At 42.1% G+C, this 26629-nt stretch overlaps 1 protein-coding gene and 1 long non-coding RNA gene across 8 annotated transcripts in view; one reads left to right on the top strand and one right to left on the bottom strand.

Annotated features, from left to right (window-relative positions):
- nexmifb (neurite extension and migration factor b) overlaps window positions 1-22636 on the bottom strand; it is a 53455-nt gene extending 30819 nt beyond the window's left edge. For 3 of the 7 annotated variants that reach the window (XM_085422845.1, XM_085422883.1, XM_085422874.1), the window contains exon 1: window positions 22509-22635. The gene's annotated coding sequence lies outside the window, so the exon portion shown is untranslated. Of the gene's footprint in view, window positions 1-22508 lie in introns of all 7 variants that reach the window. The other 4 variants (XR_014913766.1, XM_085422817.1, XM_085422834.1 and 1 more) reach the window with 2 other exon arrangements.
- Window positions 22028-24607, top strand: LOC146677482 (uncharacterized). Its single transcript, XR_014913769.1, has 3 exons — window positions 22028-22100; window positions 22220-22281; window positions 24130-24607. It is a non-coding gene; the product is annotated as an uncharacterized LOC146677482 (long non-coding RNA).
- The last annotated feature ends 2022 nt before the right edge of the window (window positions 24608-26629 follow it).

The following is a 26629-nucleotide window of genomic DNA, read 5'->3' on the forward strand; positions in this document are numbered from 1 at the left end:
ACGGACGGTCGTGACAGGAGCTGATCTGACGTTGCACCCCACCCTCTTAAGATGGAGCGCAGCTGACCTATCGTTTATTTCCACTGCTCCCATGGCTACCTGAGGCTTGCACTTGTTTCTAAGCAATTTCATGAAAACACGTTGTTGGGTGGAAAAGCTGGTGTAGTATTTGAAAGCCACATTTCTGCACATGTCATAATCATTGGGATGTATGAATAATAAGGAAGGAATATTTTCCGCATCCTCTTTCTAAGTCCAAGTGATCTGACAAAGGAACCTCGCAACCTACAGCGACCTGTGGGTCTGCCCCCGGTCATGAATATTTAAGACAACCCTAATAATATCACACAGACCGTTAACTTTTTCTCAGTTCAGTTTTTAAGAGTCAGAAATTTTGACTCTAACTATCTTGGGTCAAACAATTAATGCTAATGTAGGATCTGAATTCATCTCCAACCACATAAAGCAGCAGTAAAGGCATTTAATACTATGCTTCTTATTATGCTGGTAAGTTGCTATCTGTTGTTTTCTATTCTACTCTATCATTGAAGTAACTTCTAAAAAATCAGCTTTACATACTTTGAGCAACATTCACTCATTTCTTTTAGTGTTTTCTTCCCCTGGTCAAGAGGATCCACTGATTTGGGATAAAACCTCTTTGCCAAAAGTCCAAATGGCTCCACATCCACAACATTGTTCCCAAATCAGGATTAACAGTGTTGTGAAAGGATGAACACGGGCTTCAAGCACATAATTATAATAATACAACCTTATCATATGATTAAAGAACTGTGTAATTCTAGATGTAAAGCCCCCTCAACCGAACGTTTGCTCTTCTTTTTTCACAAGATTTTAGATCACAGGTAGCAAACAAGCAAAAATGCAGGAGCACTGTCACTGCTGCATACAGTACTGTGCAAAACTCTTGAGCCATCTATTATTTCTGTATTTTTTGCTAGGATCAGATTTATTTAACCGCGCAAACATATGTAGTATATAAGGGAAAATCATTCGTATAATTTTAACAAGCTCGAAAGTCAGTATTTGGTATCACCACCTTATTCTTGATTACAGATCTGGGGAGGCCAATCCACAACTGATGGTCGTCCATTCTATGTTTTTCTGTCCAGGTGTGCTTTTAAAAAAATTTTCATGGTGAAAAATGAAGCTGTTGCCAAACAGATGCTTTTTAGGTGTTATTACAAAATCTGACCTTACATTTCTGCGTTCATAATTTCATCAATTTAACAAGATCGCCAGCACCACTGATATGTTGCGTCAAACCATGACAGATCATCCACCAAGTTCTCAACACTCTCCCCTGACCTCCTCTCTACATATCTATAGAACCAAACATTTCAAATCTGGATTCATCACGCCATAAAACCCGTTGACGCCGATGTTCAGTCCAGTTCATTTACCTTTGATAGTTCTGACATTCATCTGTTTTAGAAGGTTTTAGGCCTGACACTGTAGTTTCCTCAATTTCTTTAGGGACATGCTGAGATGTGCAGTTTGTTTTGCAAATAGCTGTTTGGGGATCATATTGTTGGTGCAAAAATACTGTTATCTTTGACATTTTTCAAAAATTTGAGAAAAAATGGGAAATATTATGTGTTTTAACAACAAGTTGTTAGTAACAAAGTGCCTAAAGACACAGATTAAAAATGGTTCCTCGCTACGTTTTCTGTAATGTGTAAATAAAACACTCCTTTTTACCAGTTAGATGCATTTTTTTTAAAATGCTGAAATTATTTATTCAAACAAACAAAAATAATTTGTCTGAAAATGGTCTGGTATAAGGAGTGAACTGAAAAAAGACAGTGAAAAAGTAGCCACTGCCCAAACTACTGCTCAAAAAACTACCAAAAAAGTCTTGATTTGGTTGACATGTAAAGGAAACAGGGATGGCTCAAGACTTTTGCACGGTAGTGTATGTAGCTTACTACAATAACTTTTAATGAACTATTCCGTTTTAATGACACGCAGTTTGATAATTACTGAATGGACACTGTGATTATCAAGTGTATTTTTTGCATTGAATATATATGCAAATTATGACCAATGTGGACAGCAGTAGTTAAATGCCGATGTATATCTGAGGGGATACTGTCATACATTCACTTTACCCAAAACACTAGAAGTCATAGCTTACATTAACAGCACTGGCAGTTTACTTCATCAAGCCCAAGGTCAGTGAAGCTGACTGCCTCCATGTACATTTCAAATTTTCATTTTCTTAAAAAAATATTGAATAAAAAAAATTAACACCTTTTGTGTGATTTTTTTCTCTCTCTCTTTCTTTTTTTACAGGAGCTAACAAATGAGGGTCACATTGTGAAAAACCAATTACAAAATCTACTGCAGTCAAAGTCAAAATGAGTTTCTCTTGCAGCTGCACCACCCTGAACACGCCCGATTTCAGAAGCTACGCAGGTTTGGTCCCGGTTAATTCTTGGATGGGAGACTGCCTGAGAATGCAGCTACTGTAAGCTTTGTTAAACAGTCCATATCTTACATTATAAAGCGCCTCGAGGTGAGTGTTGTTGTGATTTGGTGCTATATAAATAGAATAGAAACTGAGCTGCTGCTTACCATTCTCCTATTGTACGTATTCACGTTTTTTTATGGTCAACCAAAAGTCCCAAACATATTCCAGATTACTGTTATTAACAAACATACTCAAATGTTAGCAACTGACATAAAAGAACATGTGGTATTATTTTTTTCAAGTAAAATCTTTGCATTAACTTAAAGTACATATAAATGCAAATATCAAAATAATCATGGCAAGTGTCCAGTTTTATTCTTTAACAAATACCCTACCTTGTTTTAATTGCTGGATATGCAAAACTGTGCAACATGTTACCTTACAGGTGACACATCCAAAATGTTATAAAGCAAATTAAGTAGCTGATTAGAGACGTGAAGATCAGCATTTCCTTAAAAAGTGCATTTTGTGGTTCATAATCAAGGCCACAGTACTGTTATGTCACTGAAACAATGCACCAACTTCACCACAGTGCCTCTCTGACCTTGTTAGATGCTGTTTTTTCCCTTTACAATAACAGCCTAGCATTGGGCTTTTGTCCTATTCCACGCCGTGGTGGCCTTGCCTCTATCCAGCTTCTCCTGTGTGAATGACAGCTGATAAAAGCCCTGAGCTTTTGCTGGCGTCACCGCCACTATGTAATTCCACTGCAGGGGAGTGTGCTTTTAGCTATGAAGCCCACTGTCACAAGAGCACTAAAGACACAGGCACAAACCCTTGCCAAATTGCCCTCAAGCTCCAGAGATATTTCATCTGACATTTTATTGACAGAGACAATTGTCACTAACCATGTGATATTTATTGTATTGCATCAGTAGCCCTGCATCTACCACCGCCACCACCAGCACACAGATAAGGCTGGCAGCTGCATCAAATACAGCCACCCTAATTACAAGGGTCCGCATTAAAATTTCATAACAAAAAACAAGATGACAATAAAGCCTCTCAAATCAATAATGCGCCAAGGCAGCACAATACAAAATTATTCTCAACAACCACCGAACCTCAAGTAAAATACTGAATAGAGCTTAGTTATGCTTGCAAATGTGCGTGTGTCTGTGCGCATGTTTGTGCACATGAATGCCAGTGGATGTGTGCGTGTGTTAGCGAGAGAGAGCAAGAGAGAGAGAGAGACCTTGAGTGCAATGGGAGGAGTAGATGCTGCAGCATTCAGGGAGGGAAAGCAAAGCTAACTGTGAGTCAGACTCTCTCTTTCTCTCTCTTCGGCCCTTACCTCCCTCCTTCCACTTCCACTCTCCCCTTCTCCTCCCTTTCTCAGCACTTAAGCAGCTGCCTCCACTTATGCAGGGCACATTTCAGATGACAGGAGGGAGGGAGGGGAGAACAAGGGGTGGCAGGGAATGATGGTTGGGGGGGGGGGGGGGGGGGTAGCAGGAGCAGCACTGGGGGGAGGGAAACAAAAGGTTGCACGATGATTGCACAACGATTCAAAAGCTGCTGAAGGGGGACATTCCAAGCTTAGGTGAGGATGCTTCCCCTCCTCCTCCTCCTCCTCCTCTCCTGCTCTAAAACACCCATGCTGCTATACATCAAAGAGGAGAAGGTTAACCGCTAGACATAGTAACCTCTGTAATAGAACTGTTTTCTAATGACCATCAAAGACTGTTTACTACCTCTGCGCCTGTGATTAATGGCTGTATGCACGGACAACGTCCCATTTCACACGCTCGCTCCCTGCGCTTGAACATGGTAAAGGTAATGTGGAGAAAATGACAAACAGAATGATGATGGAGGATCCTTCTTAATGCTCCTCGAGGATCCTTTAGGATGTGGCCCGATCGCCCAAACTTCTAAAAACATCAAACCACAAGACGAAAAGCTTCAACGACCCTGTTGTGATAACACCATTACTGTGTTTTTACAGCTTAATGAATGATGATGATGCAGCAGTGAGAGCCAAACACCTACGGGCTGTTTTACATTGTTTTCTATTGATGATTCAGTTGTACGGTAGTATTTTTTGTGTGTTAGATTTCAAAGTTAACATTCTGTTGGGTTTTCATGATTACCATTTAACCCCTTAAAGCCTATAGTGCATCATATTTGATACATAGAGCTCTTTGTGAGTTTTTGAGATTTCTGCATCATCAGGGTGATTTTACTCTAAATAAATCACACAATACATTTTTAAGCAATTTTTTTAAATGCCAGATGTAGCAAAAACGCTAAAAATTAAAAGTCACATATTAACTTAAAATGTCATTAATTTTTTAAAACAAATTTGTCACATGGTTCAGTAAATTGGTTCAGTAAAATAGACATTTCTGGCAATTATTTCATGGTTCAGGCTTTAAAGGGTTAACCAAATATCTACCTGAAGCTACTACCTGATGGGACAACGACACTAGGCGTGCCACTGTCACCTTTCATGACTTAAGAGGATAAACACTTTTTTCTTCTGGCTTTTAAATTATGGCTCTCGCATCTTATTTTAAAGATCATATAATACCGTATCAATCGCAGACTGTGAGGTCACCTGTGGTGCCTAGAGTATTTAAAAGTAGAATGGGAGGCAGAGCCTTCAGCTTTTAGACCCCTCTGCTGTGGTACCAGCTCCCAGTTTGGATTCAGGAGACAGACACTCTCTCTACTTAAATCCTCTGTTAGTTCCACTGCAGTAGGTGTAGTCTACTGGGAGACTTCCCATGATGCACTGAGTGTTTCTTGTTCATTCACCTTTTTTACTCTTTATGTGCTTACACAGTCAACCATTAGTTATTATTAATCTCAGGCTCTTTTCCACAGTGTGTTTTTCGCCCTGTATTCCTCACCTCAACCCCCCCAACCATTCGTGGTGGCAGATGGCCCCCCTCCCTTAACCTGGTTCAGCTGGAGGTTTCTTCCTGTTAAAAGAGAGTTTTTCCTTCCCAATGTCGCCAAGTGCTTGCTCAAAGGGGGACACTTAATAGCTGGGCTTTTCCCTGTATTATTGTAGTCTTGTCCTTACAATATAAAGCACCTTGGTGCAACTGCTGTTGTGACTTGTGATTTCTATATAAATAAAACTGAACTGAATAAAATTGAACATTTTGAATTGCACAATACGAAGCAAATGACAAAGTTTGTTGTTCTTTCATGCCCGCAAAGCAAATACATCTAACACCTGTCAGTCGGACAAGAGCACATCAGTCTGAATCTTGAAAACCACTGAAAAGGAAGTTCTAAAGCCAGTTTCTGATTACTGTTTGGATTAAGAACAGAAGAAAAGAATTAGTAAGCTTTAGCCAAGTACTATGACTACTTTTTGTACTAAAGTGAAAAGTTTTTTGCTGATCCATCTTTTAAAACCAAGTCCTTTGTACGCTCACTGCAGCCACTGGAGGGTGTCGGCACTTTCACTGAACAACAAGCAGCAACCTAAAAAAATGAAGCCAAGGCCGACCTGCCACTTCAGGCTGTCTCTGAAAGTGAGTTACTCCATCTTAAAATACCAGTCATTACACCTTGGTACAAAAACTTTAAGACAGTTTAGCCCCTTCAGGACCCTTCACGAGGATTTTTACTCCCTCATTTAACGTGCCAAAGTTATACATTATTTAGACTGTGGCTGCTTTGGTTGACAAGTGGGTGCCGACTAGGCCGCTAAACAAATCATGCAGCTTGACCTCTTGACCGTGTTTGTGCTAATGGCATCTTTTAGAACATTTTTAATGCCGTTACTTAATTAATTACATGGCTTGCTGTGTGGTTAATTGTAACAGCCAGTCAAATGATTTCTCTGCTACTTAGCATTAATACCAGTTACCTGTAAAGTCGGTGGATGGGGCTTGCTATCCAAACTTAGCAGTACTAGAGAATAATGTAGCTCTCCACACACTTTCACAAATATCTTCAATTCTGGCCTCAAAAACTCAAGCTGGCAGTTATGCTAAAATCAAGGCTTCAAAACCGGTCTTCACAAACAGAGGCTATATCGATTTTTTAAAGCTGCTGTTTGCACATATGTTACATAAACAACTGCAATTTAGCCTTTTTATTTCAGCTTCTACATCTGACCATAAAATCTCTTTCACCTACTGCAAAATAATTAAGTCTCCACATGAACAGCTGATATGTATATGGAGTGAGCTGTGTGTGAAAAGAAAACAAAGACGTTTAAAATAATAAGAAGAATCAGTGCCAAATGTCTTTACTGCTGTAGTGTAGTGAGCCGGTATCTGCATTGAGAGCAACATATTAATCTACTGACTTTTTTGGTTTATAAGCACTCATATTTTTGTCTACAGTGGAGATTTAAACCCCATCAAGTGTGCCCTGCAGCTTTCTTGATAACAGTTTTAATATGTTTTAACTGTTTGTAAGTGTCATTTTAATAATCTAGTCTTTAACAGCGCTAAACACAATGAATATGACTGCATTTCAAACCTGGACTATGTTTTTATTGTTACCAGTGCGCTAACAGCACATCACTAGACAGTTATGTCTAATTATTGGTGACAAAGGGATGGTAAAGTTGTGTCACTGTAAGGTCTGTTCCCCTGCAGACTGTGCTGATGGCTGAGAATTAAAGATGACTAATGCTGTGACTCTAACAGCTACCAGAAAGGAAGCTAAGTCACTCCCCTCAGTGTTGAGGGGGCAGGAGGCTGAAGGACTCTGTGCCGCTGCTACAAAAACAACACATCTCCCTCTTCTCTGTGGCCTGACGTGAGCTGCACCAATCATGCCAATTCTTTTTTTTCTGATTAGTATTCATACTAGGATTTACTGTTTCACAACATTAAAAAAACACACCTTATCTGTCGGTTATATTGGTTTGGCTAAAACCATTAATCATTTCAGCGCTTTCACTCACTGTCTAGACTGCAAATTCAGTTTTTGAATATTTCATTGTCATATTTTGCTCATTTAGTATTTTAACCTCATTTAGAGATGAAAAAAGTATTATTTTTTAGGTATTTCTGCAATATCAGGAAAACTGTAAACTGCATTGCTAGCATCTTACTAATCATATATATTTAATTGCGTTATTATCTTAACATGTTTTTTGCTGAAAAAGTAATTTCTGAAACATCACAGAAAGACTTTAAACAAGCAGTTTATTTATGTTAGGGTGTTTTAAATAGAGCTGAACAAACAGGTATTAGTTAGTTATCAGCTTGGCTTAGCTTAGCATAAAAGCTAAAGAAAACAGCTAACCTGGCTCTGTTGAAAGTATCACTGACATGTCTTCAAAGAGACATGATAGCAATTCATATCACTCACTAAGTTATAATTGTAGGTTGGCAGTCAGTTTCTTCAAACCTGCATTATTAATTACTATAAATCTAAACTGTGTAACATAAGGGGTCCCTGACAACGCTTTAATCACAAGAATTATCACCACACCTTCTAAGCCTTTGTGTTTTAGCATATGCTTTTGCCACAGCTGCTGTCATTAAACCTTGTAGGCATAGTTTTTGAAGATAAAAAGCTCCATTAAAACCACATATGTCTCAGTACCTGCCCAGCACCAAACAGCAGACAAAGTTAGCACCTATCAAAAGAACAAAGTCAAGCATCTAGCATGTTAAGGACCCAGATGGTGGAGACGAAACCAGACAAATCTGAAATAAGAGTGAATATTCAACCACCACCATATCTTGCCAGAAACCCAACTCCAAAAGAACAATCACACTGCTCCTTGTTTGCAGGATGTGAGAGAAGGTTATTTTTTTTTAACAATAGCAACTTCTTAAGCTCATAGCTTTCGGTTATGTGACTGGCGCGGAGAGCTGGAGGGCAGCTTGCCAGCCAAACACTGGATAGAACTGTAGCACATGCCTGTCAACTTTTCTTCTTCTTCCTTTTTTTTAAAAAGCCATAAATATTTAGATCTCCTTTTAAGTGAACAAAAAATAAAAATTTGTGAAGAAACTGTCAGTTTTGAGCACTTGGGATTCCAATACTGCATCCAAGCACAGTATTCCAATCACTATGCCCTGCCAGACCCCATATTTCCCAAACTTTGATGTAGCTTGTGGAGAATCCCTTTCTTTATGATGCTACCAGGATGAAAATGTACAAAACTGCAGAGAAATTAGAAGTGCAGGGCGAAAAAAGTCTTCATCTTTAAAGTAACGGTAGCGCTAATTAGCCGACACTGGCTAGCTTAAAAAAGTTTATTTTATCAATTCAAATGGCCCAAAACTGACAACCTAAGTAGGTGTGGAGATGGAAACATTCATAGGATGTTGTCTCTCTTCTTTTACGGCAGGATTACAAGGACGTTTACATGCTGTAGTAATTTACTTATAAATGTGAACGAACTGAGTGGCTGTCTCCTAATGGTACCCTCAGTTTCCTTTTCTCAGCTGACTGGCTGGTGTGGTCTTCTGCTGCTGTAGCTCATCTACTTCAAGATATGTGTTGTGCATTCAGAGATGCTCTTCTGCATACCTTGGCTGTAACAAGTGCTCATTGAAGTTACTGTTACCTTCCTATCAGGTTAATGCATTCAACACCTTCTCCTCTGACCTCTGGCAGCAAAAAGGCATTGTTGCCCAGAGAACTGCTGCTCACTGGATAATTCCTCCCTATTCGATTTGAACTTGCGATATCTACATTATCAAGCAATTGAACAATATGGCAAGTTGAGGTAAGTGTAAGTGTATGTATACTAAGATATATATTAAGTTTCAGTAAGAAAAAAAGGTTTAGCCACGGTCCAGCCTGCAAACAATGCAAACATTACACTACTATAAAATCCAGGGTACTATAATAGCACGCTATCTGATAGTCCTAACTGATAGAGTTATTTGAGTGTGTCATACACAGAGATCCAAGGGAAAGAGCAGACCGACAATTATAATGACAAAATCTGTGGTCTTCTACCAGCATTAATCTGCTTTGAATGCCCAGATACACATCTTTATGCCTTAAACGAAAAGTCCAGGAGATTTTTAGCACCTACCAGAGAGCCAGAAAGCAATAAGGTCAGGAGGGTCATTAAATCGTAGGGCTCTACTTAAACCCACTACTTTACTTAATTTGAAATTATTTCAAATCTTATTTATGTATATATATTTTTTTCTTTAATGATTAAGTGGTGGATTTTCAAGTTACTGCGAGAATCTTGAATACAAAAGGGTCACTAATTCCCTCACTTCGCTAATGCCAGCATATTTTTTAAAAGCTACAAAATTTCTATTCCGTCCTCTACATGCTGGTGTTCGGTTAGCTTATTGTTTTTTTACTTCCAGGAAAGAGTACTGCAGAAAAAAACAACACATCTACGATACTAGAAAGATACAAGTTTGCTTGTGAAAGCAGAAAATCAGTTACTGGATTAAAAAGCCTGAATAATGAAGAGGAAATACACATTGAGGAGCCTGAAGTAAGCCTTCAGCAGACATCCACTGCATCTCTGGCCTCGTAACTCCTTATTTTCAACACAATAAATGTCCTGCTTATATGTCCAGTCTCCTGAGCCAAGACAAAAGCAGCTCATTGATAACAGCTCAATAAGTGGGTATGGGGCTCTCCTAAGGGCTTTGAGGAATTTGCAGTCAATATGTGATGATAATGGATTGCACATGGCCTTTTTTAAAACTGTGGTGATATTGCAGTAGCTTGAATTTAGATGCAAACTTTTACAACTCTGCTGAAACCACCAAAAATGCAACTGTAGCACAAATATATATATATATATATATATATTTATGTGTTTGTGTTTTTTTTTAAATATACCAACCATAATCCTGATATAAAAGAAAAATCTGTTTTGTCTGTATAACAGAGTTATTATTGTTCTCAGTAAATTAATCTTTTACGAGTATTTTGTTTTTTAAAATGAGAGGCTAAAATGAAGACGGTTCCATCCACATCACAAAAATCCGTTCCATTACTCTCACAGTAAAGACTTCCCTTTGTTCTCGGAGCCACAAATTATTTCCCCGTTGCTTCAGAAAGCGACTCCTTTACTTGGCTTCAAAACCAAAGGACAGGGGCAGGAGGGGTGGGAGGAGGGGGGTAGCAGAGGACAGAAGGAGAAGAAAGGAGATACACAGAGAAAAAGAGAGCGAATGAGGCAATGGGAAAGGGAGGGCAGCGGGAAAGGAGCCAGGGAGACAAGGCAGGAAAATGCAGAGAAGGGTGTCAGTCATGTGTTTGTATGTGTTTGGGGCTAATAATGAGAAGGGCACGGGACAGAACAACAACACCGCTCCGTCTACTAACTCAAATCTCGATATTCACCATCTCTGGCTGCTAATACGCCTCCTTTCTTTGATATTTGTTTTCCCTTTTAAAGTCATTGATGTTATTAGTTTTCGAAACCCGGCTTAGAGGCTTATTGATAGGCCGCGCAGATGGAAATATTAATGGCCTCGGAATCGCTGATGAGAAAGAACAATAATTCTTGTCTGCTGCCCGTAAAGCTGCGGCACGTCTACAGCGCAAACCACGCCAAGAGGGAGTTTCTGTGTTTTTCCCGTATCGAGACGCTCTCTGCGCTGCAGTTTTGGCCACTGTGTGTTTTCAGTGTTCGTCCCCAATAATAAATAAAAACCCAGCTTTCTTGCGAAACACTTAATCGGGCAGTATGGAATCAGCGAGAGCAGTAAAAGGAGCATACTGTCACGGCTTTAATGTGTCTCTCTCTTTGTTCGGTGAGGGGGGTGGGGGTGGGGGGGGGTAGCCTCTCTGATGTGCCACAGCTGAAATTGGCAGGCTATCAGTCACAACCCTGTAACACAATGTACAGCATTTCTAAACAATATAAAGAGAAATGACAGCCAAGAAGGCAGAGAGACAGACTGAGAGAGGAGGAGAGGGATGGAGACAGTGCAAAACAGAGAGTGAGAGTGAGAGAAAAGCCATTTTTAGAAACCTGATGTGTAAGTCTAAATGTTTTCTTTACAACTGGGTCAGAACAGCACATTATTCTAGACTCACTGAACAAGCATTTGTCGTTTGATGCGCTCAGATCCAGCTCTAGGTGCCGCAGGTTAAATCTCACGTCAGAATAGCAGAAACTCCACGGCTGTGGGCTTCAAATGTTACCAGGCTGCGCCTGAATTAAAGCAAAAGTTGGCAAAATGTTTGGTGGGAAGGGAGGTGGGGTGGGGGGGGTGGGGGGGGTGGGGGGGGGGCAAATGAGAAGTGGTGTTAATCAGGCCTATTGATTAGAGCCTGTGTGAGTCTGGGAGGAGCTGGGAGAGGGTGGCTGTGTGCATATGCACAGGGGTATTAACAGCACTTATTCTTTAAGCCTGTGGGACAAAGCAGCCTCTGAGCGAGGTGATTAAAAGGCCCAAGCTATTGAGCTCCTCCAATCAATACCCTCCTATGCTATTGGACAGAGTGGGAGGCCGCTTCCTAAGTAACATAGAAACACACGCACACACATGCTAACACGCTTTCACCTTCACAACCCCGTATTTTTCTTCTGTTTGCCCCAAATCTTAAACCAGCTTCATTAAGTGTTGGGGCGCAGGAGGACAAATCCCCATTGGCCTCCTGTAAGGCTTTCTTGACCATACCACATTGGAAAGGGACTTGCCATTTTCATCATGTGCAATGGCCAATTAAACAAATCTAATACAGAGTAGAAAACGGGGTGTGGGATAAAAGTGGGAGCTTTTCATTTAAATGGATAAGGTTAATGAGTTATTTGTATGGTTGACGTATCCTGATGGTTTAAAAGGTTAGGCGCATCTACACAGCTGCCCTTTGGAGTGATCTCCTCCGTTTCACGCTCCCTCAAGCAGTGGTAATGAGAGGTCACTGTGCACCATGAGGGCCCTGGGAGCTAGCAGCCCAGCCAGACAACACATAGCCACCGACATATTACTATTTCCTCCAAAATAAACAGGCCTCGAAGAGAGGAACAGGTCATTTCAGCCCTTTCTCTTAACCTGCCTCTCCCTCTCTCTCGCTCTCTCTTTCTCTTTCAATATCCTGACAAGTGGTCTGCTCTCAGCTCGCCGTGACCAGAGAACACTCCTCTCTCTTGTTTTTTCGGAACATCCACTTTCATATTTTCAATAACTGCAGAATCCTATTTTTTGTTTCCTAATGGAGCCCCTCTCCTTTTTCCCCCCATCTCTAAATTCCATTTCACAGAACTGGCCTGCCTTCTTTACGTTCGCTGCCATAACAAGATCAGCAAGGCTTTTGGTTTTATTTTGGTTTTTTGGGGGCTTTTTTCGAGTCTCATCAACACCTCGGGTAATCCGGTCAAAAATATCTGCACTGCTGACACATAATCAGTTATGCTAAACATAACTCAATCACAGCGTGATTATTAAAGAGCACACAGCAAACACTTACAGCATCACTCCCACCAGCCTTAATGGCCTCGCTGCAGCCCTGGCCGCGGCGGCTGCTGAGAATCACGAGAAAAGGCCTGGCTTTGCTTAATTCAGAGCTATTGATTTGGTAATTATTTCATAAGCCGCTATGTCCAAATACTCACAGGCACCGAAAAGCCCATATCACAGGCGACCAGGCAGCCTGGGGTGTGTTGCTGTCAAGTTTGCCAGTGTGAGCGGACAGAGGCGGTGGGTTCTGCTTAAGACAGAGTATTGGACAAACACAAACAAACGAGGCAGCGGCCACTGTGACTCAGTGCTCTAATGAACCAGCGTATTGACTTGCTGGCTTTCTCTTTCTCTCTGCCTGCATGTCTTTCTCTTCCTCGCACACACTCTGCCTCGCTCGCGCTCTCTCCCTCTGTCTGCTATGTTTGTATGGATCCCAGCTGCCACTCGGAATACCAATTACTGTAGGTCCAAGATGGGGGGAAGAGTGAATGAGAGAGAGAAAGAGAGACTGTATGAAAAGGAGAGAAAGAGAGGGAGAGAAAAATGAAGTAAGGAAAGAAAGAGGAGAAGCCATGCAGAGGGAAAATAGCGCGCACGCTGGCAGGTGATGCAGGACGCTCGTCCCCCCCTCCCTCCACTTGGTCACCAGGAGAAACACCCTGGTGTTGTAGCTGATGGCGAGGAGAAAAAAAAGGGAGGGGGGTCCTCATTCCCGATGCAGTGGCACCTCACGAGGAGGGAAAATCAAAAAGCATCTTCATGTGAGACACTTACATCCCTGATGCTCCCTGACACTCCTGCAGCTGACACACAAGGAAGGGAAATCAAAGGGGACCTTTCTGTGGTCTACCACAAATAGGTGCAGCTCCTGCACACGGAGGAAGGGAGGGGTGTCACATTCCCCCCGCGAATTCCTGGGACAAAGCTAGGGTGCTGCATCTCCCATTACCAGATATTTGTGTTAGATAAAGGGATTTAGACCAAGGGGAGCTGTTGGGTCCAGTGACACTCCTTCCCGCGCTCCCTTTTCTCGTCTCTTTTCCAACTGCCGCAACAATTCTCATGACAACCATAATGAGCATGCTCACATTCAGCACGATACCACTAATTTGAGAAATTTCCAGCACAAAGACATAATTAGACAAACTAATTAGACGAAGACTTCGCTGCACAGAGATCCTCCACAGTTCAACTCATCCGCCTACCTGCCGATGACTAAAATAGGAAGCAGCCGTCAAGCCCATCCATGCTCATTCCCCTCAGTTAGTGCAGTGAGATGTTTGTGAGATGGCGCACAAGGGAAAATAACATGATCTCTCCCAAGGGCTGCAGACGCTCCTCAGCAGCAGCAGCAGCAGCACAGCAATACCTTTGTTGTGGCTTTAGTGTCAAATAGGACTAACAGGTCTTACCCAGCCACAGATTGTCTTCCTATTTATATCTGAGGCAGCAACACTGTCTATATGCTGTGAAAGAAGCTGCGCGGTCCTACACCTATATGCCACTGTGCAAGACATATTAATAAATCACAGTGAGCCACTCACATGTGCCACGAACGCTTAAAAATACACAGCGCTCCGCTTGAGGTGTTCATAGTGAGCTATAGGTGAAGTGGTGGGTTTTCTAATGAAGAATATGACAAGAGTACTTAGAGAGAGTTGGAGAGGCGAGGGAGGTAGAAAGGTAATTGATTTTAAAAGTGATGGGAAAACCCACAGGTCTCAGGAGGGAGCAGAAAACCATCTCAACGGATCCAGAAGCCCCAGCTGCCTCCAAGAATAATGGAATTAATTCTTAGTCTCACTTAAATACATTTTATAATGGGAACTTAAATTAACATTTGGTAAGGCCCCCAGAGATGGAGTCAAAGTGTAAATTGTTACCATTTTTTTTTTTTTTTTGCTTTTCTCTCAACAATGGAGCCCTTGTCCTCTGAATACGCTTTCCTTGTAGGCACTCGGTAAATAACTGTGCTCGCCCGTTATCGTTTTGTGCAGCACGCGATGAAAAAAAGACACAACTAATTTTATTACTACATGACCAATTCATGCATATACAACAGAAAAACAAACAAACTTCCGTGCCCACATAGAAGTCAGGGGCCAAGACTAAGCATGTGCACATGTGCGCATGCGTGCATGTGCACATTCATATTTTGAATGCTTGGCACACTGTCACTGCATTCACCGTGGAGTCTGAATAGTGGTGGGTTGATTTGTAAGAGCACAAGAGAGAAAAACAGACGGTGTGTTATACTGTTTGTTACTCCTAATCTTCAGTCGGGTCATTAAGTCCAGGTAGACTCACGGTACACTGGTATTAAGAGTCAGCACAGAGGGCTTCTGAAAGAACGGGCAGCCCCTAAAAAGCAATATTTATATATCTACACACACACATATACAGCTCTGTGCCTCTATAACTACAGAGGACATTATATTGACTACAGTTCAGTTGCTGGAGACTTACTTTAACCTTACAAACCCCCTATCCTTAAAACAGCTCTTCACCTTAAAGTACTGGACCTGCCTTGTCCCCATAAGGAAGACAAGTCCCCATTATATGACGGTGTAAACAGATCTAGGTCCCCACAACATGAGTAATAACCACCCACTCATACACACACGAACGCTGAGCACGTAGCACATACAGTACAGCATGCACAATGCACACGAAGAACCCGCATCTCCAGAGGCCTCATCACTCGAGCCAAAACACCGCAGCAGCATACATCTTTGATAGCGGCTTTTAAACCTATTAGATCATATGGCTATAAAGTATGCATACAGACTGTACACCGGCTCTCCCGTGACAAAGAGTTTCTCTCAGTGGACTTACCCGCATAAATAAACCATAAGCAAATCCCAAATATTGCACACAAAAGGCAAAAAGGAAAAAACGTGCACTCATGCAAGTGCATATACACACTCACGCCTCAAAGGGAGATCTCAGAGGAGCAGGTAATACACAAAGTTATTTGAATATAAAAGGGAGATACCTGGTCTTGTGATGTTCCCGAAGTATTTAGCCGAAAGTGACAGAAACAGAACGACGACAGGAGCAACAAAAATGTGTTTTCACTGGAAGTAATAACAGCGATGAGGGCCAAGCATGTCCTTGACATCACTGGTAGCATCTTATTAAATGTAATTTTTCCACTTCACTTCCCCACTAGTGACTACACTTACATCTGTAGCCCCCCCCCCCCCCTCAAAAAACTGTATTCTTGTATCACACAATAATGACTGTTCCTTCCACTGAGTTGTAAAAAACAAAGCAATCCTCATAAATTTTGAGTTTAATTTTGCCTTAAACAAGCCGCAACCGCCGATTTTTTTTGTCGTTATTTACCGACTCCCCCCTTTTGTGCCACTAACGCACCAATTTACCCTTAAATTATTAAAAGAAAAGCAGCAGATCTGCTCAATTAAGACGACTATCTCGAAGCAGGATTTTTCTTTCTTTTCTTTTAATAATTTCTGCTTAAAAATGTCTTAAACAGATCTCAAATTAGTTGCAGATTATTTTCCTAACAATCAAGAAAATGATTGACTCACTAATTACTTGAGCCCAAGTCCAAAGCCACCAAACAGCAACTTTAATTAAATTACACGCTCTACAATGAGCTAAAGAACAATTTTAATCAGTGTATATGATATAAAAAGAAAAGACAGAGTAAACAGCACAGGCATTCGGTGCCCGCCTTCTGGCTGGTTCTGGTGCTTGTTGCGATGGACAAATTTCAGTGATTATTCATACAAAAGCACAACCAATCATAATGAAAGTACAAAATGCAAAGAGATGCATAAACGGAACAAATAAATGCGGCACTTTATTCAAAATCGCAGCTAAATACCTGCATTGGAAAACCTGGATATTATTCATTGAAATGCAGCAATGCTGAATTTGAACCAATATTACAAAGAATCTCTGAGGCTTTGTGTGACTAAATGATGAATTAGCCCTTTTATCAGAAGCGGCTACACTGAGGTGCATATTTGACTCCTCGTGGAGAGCATTTTACTGGCTCAACTGTGATATATGCGGGTCGTATTCTGTCAGTGTTGCTGAGTGATGACTTGGGGAAATAGGTTAGAAGAGCACCGAGAGATAGTGAGTTGAAAAATGTCTATTTGCGCATGACAGAGCTTCGGTACGTCACCCAGTGCTGCTGTCAGGGGTGAGCCCAGAATAAATGTGAAGCTGACATCCTGGCCCTTCAAGTATCTTTACGCTACAATTAGCTGCTTGTTTATGACAGCAGAGACTGGGTCACTGTCATGATGGAAAATATACAGTAAGTGTGAGTGTGCGAGAGACAAAAGGAGTCCCGAAGCAGAAGAAAACCCAGAACCAGGAGACTGAGAAATCTTACTGGGCCTTGCTAGAGCTAAAGCACACACACACTGATAAACAGGCGAGTATACACACAGCTGTTCATCCTAGAAGTCAAAGTACACACTTCATACACTCTCCTGCGATGCATCTGAAATGAGAAGTCCTAATTATTATTTCCATTGTGTCCCACTCCTGTGACAAGGACCACTAGCTGTGAATGATTATAATTATTACCCGTAGTAGAATAGCAGTCATGCTGTTGTATCATCAGCAACATCATCCAACAGATCAGGGTCAGATCCAACTTGAAATTCATGTATGCAACGCAATTCACATCCTCTGTGTTAAGATATTCAAAAACATTTCTCATTTGACTTCTGCTCAGAAGCAGTATGCATGGATTATGTTTTGCCTCTGGCGCGCTATGGTAAATGAAAAGTAAAGCGCCATCCGTCAGCTGACTCCATCTGACAGAAAGACCGTTGCATCTGCTCCACAGACCTTTTTTTTTTTTTCTCGCTTCTTCCCATCATGCTCGCCTGCATCAACCACAACTTATGATTAAAAATAGCCATTTGATTCAATTACCTCTAATGTTTGATTAGGGCACAAATGCCGCAGTCTCCACAAACAGCAGCACAATTAAACTGAAGTGAATTGCAGCAGATCTCTGAGCGAACGCTGGCCACGCCATAAATTTTAAATACTCGACTTGGGGAGCGAAAAGAAGAGAAAGAAAAAAAAGAAGAAGAAGATTTACAGCAAAATATGGCCTGTCTCTTATTTGTACATAAATTCACAACATCGTTTAGAGTAGCAAACAAGTCTGTCTTGAATGGCTGGTAATTATGTACAGCAGCAAATAAAGCGTGGTTTTCTTTTCTGAGGCGCTGGTGGCTTGTTAAGTGGTGAACAGACAAAACAGCATTTAGAAAATGAAAGGTGGAGGGAAACATCCAGGGCACAGCGAGCTTCTCTCCCATTAGAAACAACACTGTCTGTCTCGCGACCGTTTGTTTGTTCCAACTGGCTGTACTGGAAAGACGTGCCCCGAACCCCCACCACCAACACTAACTACGTCTTTCTTGTTGTTTCTGTCCCCTCTCCCTCCGTCTGTCCATCCAGCCCTTCCTCTAATCTTCCCACCATGTCCGTCCCCCATCTCCTAGGCAGCTCCTCTGTTTTGTTTTGGGTTGTTTTTTTGTTTGTTTTTTGCATCCTACCTAATGTTTTGGTCCCTTTTTTTCACTTTATCAGTCCTTCTTTTTTCAACCCGCCCACATCCACTCATTTTCAACCACCAAATCAAAAATAAGGCTAACAAATGTGGCCTATTATCCAGTATTCGGGACACTGACAGTACGTGTCCATGAATGTAGAGCTCCAAATGGCTCAAACATGAGGAATCTAGTTAGAAAAAAAAATGTTCGAATTAGACCAGGGGCACTGCAGACAAGAGGAATCTATTACTGTTATTATATAACAAAAAACTGAGCTGTTATTGCCACTGTGTGCACCATTACAAAGGAAACAATGCATAGGAGCACATTGTGTGAAACCAATTAAAATCCAACCCTGTCATATACCTTCCTCTCTTTCCAGTCACGTTGTGAATATGCCATTTTTACACCATTCATAACGGCGCACCTGTGTCCACTGCGTTAGATCTCCGCCTCTTTCAGTATCCTTCTCAAATTTTCCAGCATCGCATCTCACTATCTGTTTCAAGAATCCCATGAGCTGAAAATACAAGGGGGCCCGGGAGAGTGTGTGAGAGCAGAACAGGGGAAATTTCACATTATCTGTCTATCTGCAATATAAGAGTGTGATGTGGAAGCAGGAAATGAGCTATGAACGTCAAGCCTGCATGCTCATGGTCCCAGTGGCCACCAGCCTACATATTGAGATCAAGTAGGCAATGTGGAAAGTGGTTTAATAGACCCCAGTTTAATTGGACTTTTATTTGTTAATGGCTGAAATCCTGATGCATTACTTTAATTATCTTGGCAGAACTAATTCATGAACACGTAGGAAAAGAAAAAAATGTGGCCGGACTTAGCATTTAAATGGCATCCAAACGCTCCCTCCCTCCCTCCCTCGCTCTCTCTCTTTCTTTTTAAAGCTCCTATCCTCAAAGTACTCTGCTTTTGCTTTCCATGGGATTCTCTCTGATACGACTTGTAAGGCATGTGATGGTTTAAACCCTCAGTGTGCTTTAACCAGCCAGCTGTCATGAATGAGTCCACAGAAAGAGGAGAGGAGAGCACTGAGGCCATTTTTCTCATCTTTTTTAAAAGCGCTGGGGCCCACCCAGATCCAGACCCATGGCCGTGTTTGCTCTGCCCTCCGAGTGCAGAGTAGGTTTGGCTGCTGCCATGGAAGGGAAAGAGGAGGGGAGGGGTGGGCTCACTTCTACACTTACTAAGCCCACTCACACATGAACTGCTCCGTCAATGCTGAAGAGCAGCCAATGAAAAGGTGAGTTCCTTAATGTCTTTCTGATTGCGTCGTTTCTAGTTCATTACATGACGGCACTGTAATAGTTTTCGCCTCACACTGACACTTGAGTTCTTTAAAACGGGGCGTTCTTTAAAGCAGTTTAGCACAGTTTGACTTTCAGCTACAGGGGAAAATGTTTCCCTCTCTCAGCCAGTGCATGTGTACAGTATTTGTGCATTTCATGGTGTGTTTGTGTGCGTGCTGCAGATTGCATTGGAGTATGTTTACGTCTGTGCGCACGCAAGTAGTATGCGAAAACAAATGTGCGTGTCTTCCCTGGAACAGCTCCTGTCTGGGTGGGGGGGGGGGGGGGAGCGGAGCTGGCGGTGAAAGAGCTCAGCAGCGCCTCAGTCCCTCAGGACAGACTGCAGCTCTCTCCTCGCGGCCATGAAAAGCAATCAGAGCTCAGCTTTCTCTCCTGGACTTACCTCTGCCTTTAATTACAGAACTCAGCAGCAGCAGCAGCACAGAGAAAGACTGCCTCCGCTGGGCCACAGCCAGCCCGTCACAACCCCAGCACAGGGCTGCGGTCGAGACAGCAGGCCTCAGCATACAGTGGCCTGACATAAGCACAGTGTGCTTAAACATGCAGTCGGCCCCGGTGAGCTCAGCGTGCTTCTGCACAGACCGAGACTCGGCTAAGGTGCTTCTATACTGAAAACCACAGCGCTCCAAGCATAAAACACAGCAGGGCTCCATACGAGCTAGGAATGGCCTTTCTGTATGCCTAATGAGATGTTCTCACCTGTGCTCTAGCAGGATAATGCAACATAAGCGACTGGGGAATTACGGAAAAATGATCAATAACACAAATAAATGTTTGCTGCTCGGTACACACATGCACACACTGTCAACCAGAAGCAAGACCCTGAGATATGAAGAATGCGAGCACTTGTAGGGAAAAGGATTACTGATGAGGAGCCATTCATTGTGTGTAATTGAGATTCTTTCCCATTCAAGAGACATGAGAGTAGAGGCCCAACATGTGCCTTTAGGCTGAGCAGAGGAGAAGACACGGTGCACACATGGACAGGGGAAGATAAGAGACTATGTACACAAGCTGCTGGTTTTATTGCTGCAACATAACGCTCGGATAGCATTTTAAACACATTTTCAGAAAACCTGCCAGTGCCGTCCTCGCTGCCGTGGAACCATGCCACGGTGCTGAAATGTGTCATTGGGCTCAATTTCTCACCCAATTTCAACCGAACGGAAAATGGCACTTTGGTGACAGCAATGAGGCTGACCAGAAGGAGATGTGAGTGGCAAATGCCGTAAAAGACGAATCTCCACGGCGCACTCGGTGGCACGCCGCCGAACTAAGGCACGGCTGTTATGATAGCTATCATCATTTCCGTATCTATGATCCTCAAACAAGGCCCTCTCCCCCTCCACACGTCACATAGCCTCGGGTCCAATGGCGCACTGTGCCGTCACACGTGATAATGACACCCACATCAACGTGTCAACTCAATTTGGCCCTCTTATAGGCTCTCTTTGACTCAATCAATGCATGGCCTTCCATCTGGGTTCCACTCCTGTCCTCACATTAGAGGAGTGGGGATGGACAGACATTTTACTAACAGCTCACTAAACCTGCCCCCACTCCCCACCCTTGGACATCTGCAGTTTAACATCACATATTACATATTTTCCTTAACCTAATAATCCAACAATGTTCTCAGAACGTGCAGCAAAGTCAAAAGCACCCTGTCAAGTAGGCTACAAAGGCTTCAAACACAAATCAAAAACCAAGTCATGTCGGGTCAATAACTGTGAGCTGAACAGATCATTAACTGTGGCGATAAATTTGCCAAGTTTTTCTTCTTATTCTTCTTTTTAAATTTGAAAATCCCATCTTACAAGGCATTCCAATAAATATCAGGCAGGCACATTTCTAGCTCGTTAAAATTTAATCCAATTAAATCCCTATTTAAAACAAAGTTACACCTCCACAACAACCAAGCACAGAGGCTGTTATCTTGGGCTGCAGCTCATTATTTCTCAGAGCAGCTCGTCTGGCTGACAGTGTGGTAGACTGGGACATCCAGTAAACATCTGTCATGAAGCATCCTTACAGGGGAGCACAGACACAGTAAGCTACTGATCCAGTGACCCCACAGTGCAGGCATTCACACATGCCTTGGTGCACCTGCGTGTGAGCCTCTGCTATCGTCATGTTTAGGCCAATTTTAAGGATTTGTGCTTATAAACCGTTTATGAATCATTTATTCGCCATCACAGTGGAGGGGCCTAGAGAGATGATGTGTTATCCCATTAGGTTTCCATAGCTCATTCATGAATCATTCATCAGTTTGGACTATAGATTATTCCCCCTTTATTCATTTCTTATTCATTTTGGGCCAGTGTACTGCTCGGGATGCATTACGTTGCTTCAAAATGACGTCCACAGGCCAGTGTTTGCCTTCAAAACATGCAAACAGTGCAAGGTAACTGGCATCAACGCGAACAACCACACGTGGCATCTGTATTTGGATTGAATTTGTGAGCATTAAGCGAATAGATCGGAGCTTGTGCTTTAAGTAAGTGGGGGTATTTTTTTTCGCAGGGAGAAGGTAATCGATGGAGCAGAGACGAATGAATGTAGGCTACGACAGCTGTCCCAAGGAGGTAGGGCTGCTACTACACCGCATGCATGGTGTGAGTTCCCCCTTTGAATAAAATGTCCGATCAGACCAAATCAAGAAGGCAGGGATATAAATCAGTGTGTGTGTGTGTGTGTGTGTGTGTGTATGTGTATAAATCAGGCTGTCCTGTGCATACCAAATAGAGCTCGCTCTCTATTCAAATACACACGGCACGCTGAATAGCAGCATAATAGCGTTTTCTCTGCCTACCTCCAGAGCGTGTGCGCCCAAACTGCGTTTTTTCCCCCGTCGCAATGGGATCCTTCTCAGCTGCCCTGGACAGTATCAGAGATGCGTCTTTACCCCGAAAGGCAAACACTTCCCCTGCATGTCCCCCAACCCTCCCTCCCCTGCCGCCACCACCAGCACCACCACCAGCAGCAGCAGCAGCAGCCCGGGCCTCCAGTAATAGCAGGTGGACGCGCTTCTCAATGATGGAGACAGCGCGACTCTCCTCTCCCCCGCCGCTCCATTTTCAATTACGGAAGAATTCGTATTCCAGGAAACGCGCTATAGGGCAGCCAGCATGTCCTAATATCGCCGCTTTTCTCGGGACCAACAGGGGCCGTCGCCTCTCAAACTCCCGATTCGTGGCGCCCCCTCGCCTGTTATCTACCTTTTACGAGATGCTTGATGTTGCCATTGTCACGGTGTATTTTTTTTTTCGCCTTCCTTTTTTTTCTTTTTCTTTTTTCAGCTGAACCTCTACCCCTCCTTGCGACGCGCAGTCTCGTAGGCGCGCACTTTACTTGCTCCCCCTCCGATTCTTCTTGGTCCGACCTATGAGCGCTCACAGCCAGCCGACGCAGGGCCACGCACTGCTTTGACGGACGCGCTGAGCAAATCAGGTATAGCCCACTCCAAATAGGACTGTATCATAACAGGGCAACTGCAATGACATGAATAATGAATAGGCTACTCATGTTTGCTGTGCTGTGTGATAGGCCCACTCACAATGCGTACCGGACTGGAAGCGATATTTGGGGAGACTTGAGCGTCTCTCTCTCTCTCTCTCTCTCTCTCTCTCTCTATCTGTCTCGCTCTCTCAGTATGAATTTGATTAGCAAAACTCAATAAACCATTACTTTAAAAAAAACGTGTTTTGCATGTACATGATTATTTTTGTGTTATTAACGTCTATTCAAGAGGGGACAGTGTTTTTTGAGTATTTTTATGGATTTAAGATCATATGCTAGAGTAATTTTGTCATCGGGTGGACAGGTTGATGTAAAACAAAAACAATCCTATATGTGTGTGTGTGTGTGTGTGTGTGTGTGTGTGTGTGTGTGTGTGTGTGTGTGTGTGTGTGTGTGTGTGTGTGTGTGTAAGGCTAGATGTCACTGTCCAATTTTCAGCTTATGTTCACAAATAAATGTTTTATTTAATTATTTCCCTGAATACTGATCGATTGTCAAACTGAAAACATAAAATGTTATTTTAAAAAGTGGCAACAGCCTGATTTCATTTTTCAGAGGCCAAAGTGCATCCTTCACATGTGACAAGGTAGACAGGCATCATTAACTCACCACATTTGTAAGTGGCACTGATTTGGGAGTGGTTTTCTGCGTGTCTTACACAGTTGCTGTGAGCCAGTAGACCACGGTATTTGATTGCGTTTCTACTGTAGTCTACTTCTGCTCCACACTGTCACTTTTTTTCTTTTGGTAAGGGACCTGTTTAGTGCATGTGTGTTACACCGTCCAGGCTTAGATTATTATTAGAAATCAACACTTCCATAATAGATATTTCTTTTGAGGGTCTGTGAGCTGCACAGTTAAGATCCACCTAAACACTTGTTCACATTTTCTCATTCCTGTGTTTCTTTGTGCAGGCCAGGGCGTACAACATGCTTCAGGCTGAAGGCGGGTGATTGCACAGGGTGGAAGATGTAGGAGGATGACTGCCAAACCCTATGCAAGTTTGTCAGCATGCTAAATAGGTTAGATGACCCACAGTACTGCTGACTCTAGTCTTGGACTTTGGGTTCTGACAGTTTTACAGGTGGGACAAAGGACTCACCCTTCCCCGCTTTAACTTTATATTCAGTTGTATACTGCAGACAGATCTGTTGAATCTTCGATTGTAGTGTTTGCCTAATAAAATAGAATAAAATTTTCCCTGGAGGTGGTCTTTTTGTACATAGCAGTGACTGTTGGTCAGATCTAGAATCTGTGTGTTTCACATCCACCTCTCTAAAATTAGAGTTTGCTATTGCTAATGACAAAGACTTCCATCAGATGTGCACAACAAGGAAAGGCAGCAAAAAGCAAATGTTCAACATTTTTGCACAACGGACTGAAACATGAAGTGTCAGCTGTCAGTTTGTAAAACAGTTAGTCATTAAATTAATTGGTTGGTATAATGACAATTATGGTTTCATACTGTTTAATGAATAACAAATACTAAACATTTCTTCTTTCAACCCCTGAAATATGATGATTTGACGATAGTCTGAAAAATAAAGGGTCTGATTTTGAGAACTTCTGGTGGATATTTTTATTTGTTTTATAATATTTTACAAACAAAACGTCTCCGATTGATTCATTTTTCACTTGCTTAAAAATGTCTTTCCCATTGTATTTAACATGGTTAAACTTGAATAATCAGGTTATAACTAAAAGGTATTCTGTCAGCCAAATAAAGCGATTACTGTTTATCTAAACTGGGTCACAGTTTTACATACAGTGGATTATTATGGACATTTGTTTTTGGTCTATATCTTTTGACTTATTTCAACTACTCTACTAAGTCCTGATGTACTAAACAGAGGACGTCCTGGCCTTTCCAAAGATATCTCACATGCTTGGGTGTCCTCTTTTAGCTCCAAAGAGGCAGGAAATTACAAAACAGTTAAACTGAAAAATGTTTTTTCTTCAGTTCTCAGGAGGTTGTTGTATTCAGTCTATAGCTATCTGTTGCCTATATATAGTCATCATGGCCATGAATGTCATGGTCATTTTGGAATTTTAATGATTTCTTTGAACTGTTCTTTTTACAGAGTGGAATAATTGTAGAGCGTATATCATTAATAACTTTAACAAACATGAATTGGGCGCACAAGACTTTTAATATATTTGAAATTTTCTCTCATCCATCTAATCCATAGTCCATACGTTCACCCCCCACTAATGTTTGATTAAATGTCCCTTAGCAAGTTTTACCTGAACCACACACTTTTAGAATCCATCAACAAGCTTCCGGCGTAATTCTGACAGGAAATTTGACGACTCTCCTTGGTAGAATTTGTAGAGTTCATTTAAATCGGTTACTTTCCTGGCTCACACCCAGCTTTTAAGCATAGTCCACAAATTCTAAATAGGGCTGAGGTCAAGGTTTTGGGAGGGTCATTCCAGAAGCTAATTGTTAGCCTGCTTTATCCACTCCAAAACCAGCTTTAATTCATTTTGGATCATTTTCCTGTCTGACATTTAGTGCAGTCTTCTTAGATTTTAAAGCCACGTCAACCTTTCATATACAGGCTATAAACACTGTTTTGTTTTGTTTTTCAAATAAGCATAAGAATACATAGTATTCAACTTACAATCTCCAAAGAAATTTCAGTTCCAGCGGTATGTCTCAGTTTTTCCGTGTCAGTCTGCTGTCATTACAAAGAAATGCTAAATCAAATCAAATCAAATCACTTTTTATTGTCACATCACATGTGCAGGCACACTGGCACAGCACATGCGAGTGAAATTCTTGTGTGCGAGCCCCACAAGCAACAGAGATGTGCAAACACAACAACACAAACGAGCAAAATACAAGAATGGCCAACCTGAAACTAATAAATATATGTACAATATATAATAGTGTATGCATTTCTGGATGTGTATACTAAATATTTTCCTACGTGTGTGTGTGTGTGTGTGTATACACATTTTTACAAATTAAATAGTAAAAAAAAATAAAAATAAAAATAATAATAATAATAATAATAATAAAATATATAAAATATACAGAGTTGAATATGTGCAAAACAAGTGGCATTTATATACAGTGTGGAGTGCATAATGTTGAAGTTCCAGTAGTGAAGCTGAGGTGTCTATGACGTGTTCAGCAGTCTGATGGCCTGATGGAAAAAGCTGTCTCTCAGTCTGCTGGTACGGGACCGGATGCTGCAGAACCTCCTTCCTGATGGAAGCAGTCTGAACAGTTTATGGCTGGGGTGACTGGAGTCCTTGATGATCCTCCCCGCTTTCCTCAGGCAGCGCTTCCTGTAGATGTCTTGGAGGGAGGGAAGCTCACCTCCAATTATCCGTTCAGAGCACCGCACTACTCGCTGGAGAGCTTTGCAGTTGTAGGCGGTGCTGTTGCCATACCAGGTGGTGATG

This window comes from Rhamphochromis longiceps, linkage group LG2 (assembly GCF_057381845.1).
Source record: "Rhamphochromis longiceps isolate RC_006_pf linkage group LG2, R_longiceps_female_GT1.1, whole genome shotgun sequence".
Classification (NCBI taxonomy): Eukaryota; Metazoa; Chordata; class Actinopteri; order Cichliformes; family Cichlidae; genus Rhamphochromis; species Rhamphochromis longiceps.